The 10,041-nt window shown below is 40.5% G+C and overlaps 2 pseudogenes; one reads left to right on the forward strand and one right to left on the reverse strand.

The window, feature by feature from the left end:
* Positions 1 to 1,686: 1,686 nt before the first annotated feature.
* LOC143680188 (aldehyde dehydrogenase, mitochondrial pseudogene) lies at positions 1,687 to 3,042 on the reverse strand (annotated as a pseudogene).
* Positions 3,043 to 3,530: 488 nt separating this feature from the next.
* On the forward strand, positions 3,531 to 4,997 carry LOC143680189 (golgin subfamily A member 7 pseudogene; annotated as a pseudogene).
* Positions 4,998 to 10,041: the final 5,044 nt, after the last annotated feature.

A 10,041-nucleotide genomic window follows, 5' to 3' on the forward strand; every position in this document is an offset into this window, starting at 1 on the left:
AAGAGTTGGGAAATTTTCAGTGATAATATCCTCCATTAGTTTTTCTCCTCCTTTTCCCTTCTCTTCTCCTTCTGGGACACCCACAACACATATATTTGTGTGGTTCATATTCTCATTCAATTCCCTGAGTCCCTGCTCACATTTTTCCATTTTTTTCCTTATAGTTTCTGTTTCTTGTCGGATTTCAGATGTTCCATCCTCCAGTTCACTAATCCTATCTTCTGTCTCTCAAAATCTACTATTGTAGGTTTCCATTGTTTTTTTCATCTCCTCTACCATGACTTTCATTCCCATAAGTTCTGTGATTTTTTTCAGACTTTCCATTTCTTCTTTTTTTCATTCCTTGCCTTCTTTATAGCCTCCCTCAGTTCATTGATTTGGTTTTTGATGAGGTTTTCCATATCTGTTCGTATATTCTGAATTAATTGTTTTAGCTCCTGTAGCTTATTTGAATTGTTGGTTTATTCCTTTGACTGGGCCATATCTTCAATTTTCCTAATGTGATTTGTTATTTTTTGCTGGCGTCTAGGCATTTAATTACCTTAATTAGTTTATTCTGGAGATTGCTTTCACCTCTTTTACCTAGGGTTTTCTTGCTGGATGAATTTGTTGTCTATATGCTCTTTGGCATTCCGTTCAGCTTTATCTGGACCTCTAGCTTAGGTTTTGTTTAACAGAGGAGAATTTTTCAGTTCTTGTTTTCTTGTTTCTTGCCCTGCTTGTATGGTGCCATTTTCCCCCCATACTTAGGAGGGTCTACTTAGGTATTATAGACCCCAGCCAGATTTTCCTAGGCCAGACTGGCCTCCTATCAGGAGGAAAGAGTCACCTGTGTCGGTTTTCCCCAAGGGTGAGACCCAGCAGGTTGAAAGACTTTCCTGTGAAGTCTCTGGACTCTGTTTTTCTTATCCTTCCCAGTATGTGGTGCTTGTCTGCCTGCGGGTCCCACCAGCATAAGATGATGCGGTACCTTTAACTTTGGCAGACTCTCCCTGCAGGGAACATGATGGAGATGGAGGAGAGGTTGTAGGCTTGTTTTAATGGCTTCAAATTACCAAGCCCTGGTGTCTGAATTCCTTGAGGAAGGGATTCCACCTGAGTTGGGCTTCACCCCCTCCCCTTGGGAAGGCATAGGCTCCAGACAAGCTCTCAAACACCTTGTTTCTGCCTATGTCTGAGGCAGTTGCAGCCTGAGAAGTCCTGCCACTGAATCCAGAGGCAGTCAAGCCTTGGTAGAAACACAGCCACAAAAACCTCTGTCTCCTTTTTTTTTTTTCTTTCTCCGTCAGCCCTGCCCCCTCATCTCTGGGGCAAAAATCAGCGACCTCCGCTTTGACCAGGTTCACCTGAGCTGGGGGCCTATTTTTAGTAATCAGAACTTGTTCATTAATTCCAGAATTGGTGTTTAGTTGGGCTCAGCCCCTGCTGCTGGTAAAGTCTCTTTCCTCTCCCCCCTGGGAAGCAGCCTGTGGGGGAGGGGCTCCAGCTGTCATGGCTTCAGGAATTCACAGCTCTGGGGGGGCTCGCAGCCAGTCCAGCTGGTCCAGACTTGGGTACGCTGTGTGTCCGGTTACTGACATGGCCCAGGAGCTGTTCTGTACTGTTTCTGGTTATTTAGTAGTTTTTCTGGAGGATGAACTAAAATGCGCACATTGTTAAGCCATCATCTTATTGGAAAGATCGACATCAGCCCCCCATATATTCTTTACCCCATGTAGCCAGCCTTTTTATCAAATAAAATTCTTGGACTTTCTTCACAGGAAATTTTTTGGGAAAAATTTCTTTTGAGGCTCTCAGCATGTAAGTCTCACTTTTCTTATTTTTGTTGCTAATATTATTGACCTTTCCATTTCTGGGTGACTCAGGAAGCCAGCATGATTCTTTATGAGTTCTCTGAGAGACTCTGATAGTGACTGTTTTCACTTCAGTATATTCTTGAAGACCATACTTGCTCAGCTTCTGGCCATTACCAAACACCTTGTAGCCACAGAAGCCACTGGACCACAAACACAACATAGCAGTTGACCCATGTGGAGCCATCCTGGAGGGGCTGGGACAGGTAATTTGCCTTGTCCAAGTCCTCTGTGAAAATGGCTGCAGCCAACCCATACTTGGAATTATTGGCTCTCCCTATGACTTCCTCTATGTTTCAAACTTAAGGATCTGTATCATTGGCACAAAGACATCCTCCTTTGCAATGGTCATGCCATCTTGCTCATCTTCAAGCATGGTGAACTGGATGAAGTAGCCATGGCCATAGCAGCCCCCCATCCACCACACAGCAGCCTCTCCCCTTCCTCCTTCCCAGATTTGATACAGGCATGGACCTTGTTAAACTGAGCTTCGTCTACCTTACCCTGCTTGCTCTGTCTGACAAAAGGGTTTCCAATACCCAAGGCTTGGCCTTAGCAACATTTAGCTCTATGAACTCTGCATAGACATCCTCCTGCATAACAGTCCAGGAGCTGGCATAGCAGCACAGGCCTTGGTTGGAGAACAGGCTCCACAGATCAGTCCACATCGGCACCTGATACCATGATATTAGGGCTCTTTTCCCCCAACTCCAGGATGAATCTTTTGGGTTGCTCTGCTCCATACAACCTATGTGAGGTGAACAAACTTGATAGACTATGTGAATGCCACTTTGTCCTCACCTTTATGGGAAGCAATAGTGGCACAGGTTTTTAGGCCAAATCCAGGAACAATACTGAACACACTGGGGGATAAACCAATCTCATTAATCAAGTTGGCCACATAAGGGGCAGTGAGTAGAGTCTGCTCAGCCATCTTCATCACAACCTCATTCCCAATTGCCAAGGCTGAGCCCAGTTTCTATGCTTGCATCTGAAATGGGAATTTCCATGAAATGGTCTACTTGTACACCCCCATGTTTTCATAGCAGGTGTTGCTGAAGAAGTCTCCACTGATGGGAATTGTTTTCCCATGGTACTTATCTGCCCAGACTGCATAATACAGGAGACATTTGAGGACCATGTTCAAATCCACCAGGTGGGAGTTGATATAGGGCTTGCTGTTGTCCATTCATTGTCTATGAAGATCTGGTTGTAGAAGACCTCAGCTGCTGGTTGGGGGCCAGCGCGGTCTGGGTAGTATGGACAAGAGGCAGTGGCCCAGTTAGGGCCCAAGGCAGCTATTAGCGAATGCAGTTATGTATTACAAGTTACTATGGGAGAAGAGGGTGGGATTTCACAGTTGATGACCTTTTTTGTTTTTTAAGGAATTATTGTTAATTGCTCTTGGGAAATAAATTTTTGATCAAAAGAAAGCGACAAAAATGTGCAAGTAATAAATAGCCACAAAATTTTGAGACGTTCTTTAATTTATTCCTCATATTTTACCATAGTGAGACAGTAGATGGAGTTTAAACTAGTTTTATCATAGTACCACCTGGAACTTGCTTTTTGCATAATTATTTATGCAAAATTTGCTCAATATTTATTGATCACTTATATTCTGGACACTGTTTGAAGCATTTTTTTAAACTATTATGTCCTTCTGACATCCTTGTGATGTCGGTTTGGTTAGCATCCCATTTCAGATGAGGAAACAGGTACAGATGAGTTGGCCACTTGCTTAAGGTCATATAGTAAATAACAGTTAATTCAAATTGAAGCAACCTACCCCTAAAGTCCATATCCTCTTAACCATTGCACTTTATGGCTTCTCAGATGTAACCAAAATTAGTATAGCTGATTTGACAAACAGAAGTGTGTTAGTTACTGTTTGCAAGACTGAGTGCAAGTATAGCTTAAGGGCCAGCTGCTTTGGCAGGCTCTCATGGGCAGGATACTTGGCAGGAGTAAAATTGTAGCAAAGGAAGTAGAAAATTTGGTAGTAGTGGTGGGGGTAATAGTTTCCTTAGCTCTGGGCATACCTAATAATCTGGATTTACCTAGTAATATGTTCTGTTCTCCGTACCAGAGAACACAATCTAATGACCCTTATTGCCAGATCTGATGTCTTTCTCCATGGGGCAGAGGCCAAATGAACATGTCCAATGTTTGTCCTGGAGCTCTCCTTTTTCATTTGTACCTCCATGAATTAAAAATGCCCCTTCTGACTTTTGTAACTACTTGATCACATTGAACCTAATTGTAGTAAAATCTTGGAGCTATGTTATTTTTCAAGGTGATTTTTCTATAGTCTAATCCATTTTGTGTTGATTGTAAAGCAAAATTTATTTTTCATTTCTTGAGGGTATGCTTCAGCATAGTGCCTAAGTACAAAGAAATAAGAAAAACCATTTAAAGGAGTGGGTAAAAAAAAAAAAGATTTTATTGACATTCACACAGCTCTATGAAGTGACAGAGATGGGATTCGCATTCAGATGTGATTCCAAAGCCACTACTCTGCCGGATTCTACCCTCCTAGTTTAAAAGGATTACAGTCAGGATCAACCAATCAGACAAACATTTATGATGTTCCTTGTAAATGCTTAGCTCTGTGAGATGCAAGACGTGCATTAAAAAAACAAGCAGTTGGCGACTAGACCTAATTGACGGATAAGGCGACTTGATAACAGCTGGAGTGTAGAGGAGGGGGCGAGGCTGGTCCTTTCCTCACCACGAGGCCGTAGCAGGTGCAGGTGTCCGGGAAGATCTTCACTGAATGAAGTGACTACAGCAGTGGCACACACTGCCAGTTTAGACCAAGGTCCCCACGGAGGTGAAGAACAGAACTGACAGTAGTTTGAAGAAATAGTTCAAATATTAAATAATCTTTATGCAGAAGCAGAGAAGCTTGGCAGCCAGTCATATCTTGAAGGCTGGGTGCTTTGTTTAATGGCATTACACCATCTTCTTATGCATAGAAACTCATTATGAGAAGGTTCTGAAGAAAGTATCCAGATATATTCAGCAATAGAATGAGAAAATATATGCTCCCCAAGGCCTCCTTTTGGCAGATCCCATTAAGAGGGATCTTGGAGTTATTGAAATGACCATTATGAAGCCAGAGGCATGAGCAGTGGAAGATAAACCATAGAATTAAAGATCCCACCTTAAGCTAGACCCCCATCTGTCAAATGGCTGATCACAGAGTGTCCTCTACTGCCTCTCCAAAGCATCATTCCTTTCCATCAGAGTGCCCTCTACCTCCTCTCCAGAGCATCATTCCTTTGCATCAGCTGCCTGCCAGGGGTATAGTGCCATTTATTCCAAGGACTAACTTTCTAAAATGCTGTGCCTGGGGTGATCTCTAGTCTCTCAGCACCCACTTTGGGACTCAAAATTGTGTAGGACTCTGTCATCTTTTGATTAGTTTCTGAGAAAACACAATGAAGCATTTCCTTTTTGTATTCAAAGCCATTTAATAGAATATGCTTTCAGCTGAATGCAAACTTGATTTCTTATGTGCCACCTGTAACTTTGGTTCTCTCCTTCTCGGTGAACTTCCTAGTCTTATTCCCCTAAGTTAATAAGACAGTTTTTTTCTTTGGGATTTTGGTGGGTGATAGGCTGTATTTGTGGTTTTGCTGTTGCATCTCCCAGATTTCAAGGAAGTACCAGTTTTGCCAAGAGTCAGATCTTAAGAACATCAATTTTTGCTGTTTAGTTTCTCAAACTAGAGCTCATTAGAAAAATAATGCATAATGTTATTTGTTTATTATAGCCATAATTCTTAATTAAACCACTATTTGATGAAATTTGTAGTTATTTTCTTTGGAGAACATTGTTATTATTGCAGCACCATGAATATTGGGAAGATGTGTGTCTTCCTTGTTCATTACAAACAATAAATAAGCACAATAAAGTGGATGCTAAGCCATCAAACATATAAATGTTTCCTCTTGTATCTCTGAATGTGTAATAAGCAAACATAATAAATATTTTAATTATAGTTTTTTAATAAATATAACTTATGAGGAAAAACTTTGATAGGAATAATATTGTATATTGTTAATTTCTAACTATCCCTATGGACAAACCTTAAGCATCCCAGACTTTCCTCATATACAGTATTCAGTGCACAGAAATCCTATGGCTTGAATAAAGTAAGTGATTTCCAGGAAAAACTCCCAAGTCTAAGTCAATATTTTTAGTGCTTCTTTTGTCTGTACATTTCTTAGTATCACAGCTTCTTATGCTCCTTGTTCATCTTTGGGGTTTGGAGTGCTGTATTTAGGAGAGAGTTAAAAAATATATTAGGAGAGAATGAAACAGTTACAAGTTTTACTTTCAGAGATGTTGTAGATGTTAATATTGGATTTAATCTTTCAGATTTAATTTTTCTGTTAGGTATGTTTGTTATTCAATAAATCCCATAAGTTTGTATAATATTTTAATTGTATAAAACCCATTTGTTACTTTACAGCCTGTAATAATGTCTGTCTAAACCATGCAATAACTTCACTGATATAGTAACACATTAGTAAAACTTTTCTTTAACAAAACAAAACAAGCAAAAAACAATCCTTGCCCTCAAGGAGGTTACAGTCTCATTAAGGAGTTAAGAGTAATGAACATGAAAATATTCAATTTGTCTGTGGTACAAACTCTAGGTGCCAGAATAGATAAGAAAAGAGAAAAATGAATGAAGGCTGGCATAGTCAGAAACTTAAGAATGGGTTAAGTTTCAATCAGTAGAGAAGGATAAGACAATTTAGGCAGTATAAAGATGAGGAAGGCGGGACTGACCTCCTAGGAGAAGAATGCAATTGAATGGAGAAAGGGCTACTGCAGGATCGGTTGGGGTGGGGCCCAGTGATAACGGACCTTGAAAGTCAAGAAGAGTGTTTAGGTATGACAAATGTGGTATATGAGTGACAGTGCATTCAAGGAGGCCACTCAGGGAGGTAATCCAGATCTATGATGCTGAGGGCACTGACTGGGGTGAGTGAAGTGGAAATGGACAGGAGGAACTGATATTTGGAAGAAAGTATTATCAGACCTTCATTATCAGGAGGGGTGAAATGGAAATGTGGGTTCAAGATAACTCTTGAGTTTTCCCTGTGTCTGTTGATGTTTATGTTTACCCAATTTTTCCTCCCTCCTTTCTTTTTCTTTGATTTGTCTCCCACTGCCACATGTAAAATTATGAGGAGTAAAGTCAGAAAATCAAATGTTTCTGACAAACTCTTTTTAGCCAGTGTGCTGGTTTAAAACTGTTGTGCTTCCCAGAAAAGCCAAGTTCTTTAATTCTGATTTAATATTGTTGGGTGGGATCTTTTTTATTGTTTCCATGGTGATGTGATCACCCAATTGTGGTTGGTAACTTTTCAAAAAATTATTAAATTATTATTATTATTTAAATGTGAAAAATAACATATATACAAAAAGCAATACATTTCAAAGCTCACCACAACAATTAGTTGTAGAACAGATTTTAGAGTTTGGTATGGGTTACAATTCCACAATTTTAGGTTTTTACTTCTAACTGCTCCAAGACACTGCAACTAAAAGAAATATCAATATAATGATTCAGTAGCCATACTCATTTGTTAAATCCTATCTTCTCTGTTATGACTTTCTTTCTCCTTTGATCTTTCTCCCAATATTTAAGGGTATTTGGGCTATGCCCATCCTAACTTTTTCATGTTGGAAAGGGCTATTGATAATATGGGATGGGGGATGGAACTAGTTGATGTTCTGGAGAGGCTGAGACCTCTGGGTTTCAGGACTTATCTGGCCTAGGAACCCATCTGGAGATTGTAGGTTTCTGTAAAGTATTCATAGAACATGGAATCTTTGTAGAATCTTAGATAATCCTCTAGGTGTTCTTTGGGGTGGGCAGGAATGGTTTCGGGGTTGGCAAACTATAATAAGTAGCAATGTCTAGCTGAAAGTGTGGCACTTGCTGATTAAATGGTTTCCATGGAGATGTAACTCTGCCCATTCAAGATGGGTCTTAATCTGCCTACTGGATTCCTTTAAGAGGGAACCATTTTGGAAAAAGAGTCAGAACTGACACAGGCAGAGATGTTTGAAGATGAAGAAAGAAAACACTCCTGGGAAAGCTGTTTGAAACAAGAAGCCAAAGACCCCAGCAGATGCCAGCCACATGCCTTGCCAGCTGACAGGTGTTCCAGACCCACCGGCCTTTCTTGAATCAAGATATCTTTCCCTGGAGGTGGGTCCAGCAGCTTAGTGAGGTGTGGAATTTAGTTTGTCCTCCAGAGCAACTAGTACATAGCCAGGAACAGTACAGAACTACTGCTGGGGCCACATCAGTGACTGACACACAGCATACGCCAGTCTGGACAAGCTGGAATAGCTGTGATCCCACCCAGAACCATGACTCCCCCAAGCCATGAAGGCCGGTGCCCTTCCCCACAGGCTGCCTCCCAGAAGGGGGACAGCAAGGGGCTGAGCTCAACCAAGCTCCAGTTGTGGAATTATTTAACAAATTCTGATTGCTAAAAATAGACTCCCAGCACAGCTGAACCTCGAGTGAAAACTGAGGTTGCTCATTTTTGCCTCGTGCAAAGGGGCAGGCTAACAGAAAAAGAAAAAACAAACAAACAAACAACAACAACAACAAAAACAGATTTTTTCAGCTCAGACAGCACAAAATACTTGAAAAGGTCTGGGCCCTCAAGGAAAGGAGGGGTACATAGGACCTGGAAATATATAGAACAATGTACCAACTTAAGCTCTTGATTGGCAAACCCAAGGAATGGGGGTTCTGCTCTGAAAAAGATTTTTTTCTTTTCTTTTTTGTGGCTGTGTTTCTATGGTTTGACTGCTTCTTTGCATGCAACTGCAAGACTTCTCAGGCTCCAACTGCCCCAGGCAAAGGCAGAATTAAGCTTGCCTGAGAGGCAAAGAGGCTGGCCAGGTGAAAGGAAGTAATTCTCTGGAGGCTGTGCCTTTCCCAGGAGAGGGTTGGGGCCCAGCTCAGGTGGAACCTCTCCCTCACAGAATTCAGACCCCATGGTCTGGAAAACTGAAGTGATTAAAACCAGACTACAACCTCTCCTCTCTCTTGACAATGCCTCAGCAGGTCTGCTTAAGTTAAAGGTACCACATCACTTTATTCTGGTGGGACCCACAGGCAGACAAATGTCATAGACTGGGCAGGATAGGAAAAATACAGAGTCTAGAGGTTTCACAGAAAAGCCTTTCAACCTTCTGGGTCTCATCCTCAGGAAAAACTGATGCAGCTGACTCTTCCCTTCTGAGAGGAGGCCAGTCTGATCTCAGAAAATCTGACTGGGATCTATAATACCTAAGTAGACCCTCTTAAGGCAAAAAAAAAAAAAAAAAAAAAAAAAAAAAAAAGAGACCATACAGGAAGGGCAAGACATAAGAAAACAAGAACTGAAATATTCTGATCTGTTAAACAAATCCTAAGCTAGAGGTCTAGAATAAACTGAACTGAAAACCAAAGAACAGATACACAACAAAGTCATCCAGCAAGAAAATCCTAGGTAAAAAAAAAAAGTGAAAACAATTTCCAGAATAAACTAATTAAGGAAATTAAATGTCTAGATGCCAGAAAAAAAAAACAAAAACAACAAATCACTCTAGGAAAATTGAAGTTATAGCCTAGGCAAAGGAACAAAATAACAATTCAAATGAGATACAGGAGTTGAAACTATTAATTCAGGATGTTCAAGCAGACATGGAAAATCTCATCAAAAATCAAATCAGTGAATTGAGGTAGGATGTAAAGAAGGCAAGGACAAACAAAAAGAAGAAATTGAAAGTCTGAGGAACAAAACAGAACTTATGGGAATGAAAGGCACAGTAGAAGAGATGAAAAAAAAAACAACAATGGAAATCTACAATGTTAGATTTCAAGAGGCAGAAGATAGGATTAGTGAACTGGAGGATAGGACATCCGAAATCTAACAAGCAAAAGAAAATATAGGGAAAAGAATGGAAAAATATGAGCAAGGACTCAGGGAATTAAATGACAACATGAAGCACATGAATATATGTGTTGTGGGTGTTCTAGAAGGAGAAGAGAAAGGAAAAGCAGGAGAAAAACTAATGGAAGAAATTATCACTGAAAGTTTCCCAACTCTTATGAAATATTTAAAATTGCAGATCCAAGAAGTGCAGCATGCCCCAAACAGAA

The sequence above is a fragment of the Tamandua tetradactyla genome, chromosome 4, assembly GCF_023851605.1.
Source record: "Tamandua tetradactyla isolate mTamTet1 chromosome 4, mTamTet1.pri, whole genome shotgun sequence".
Lineage (NCBI taxonomy): Eukaryota > Metazoa > Chordata > Mammalia > Pilosa > Myrmecophagidae > Tamandua > Tamandua tetradactyla.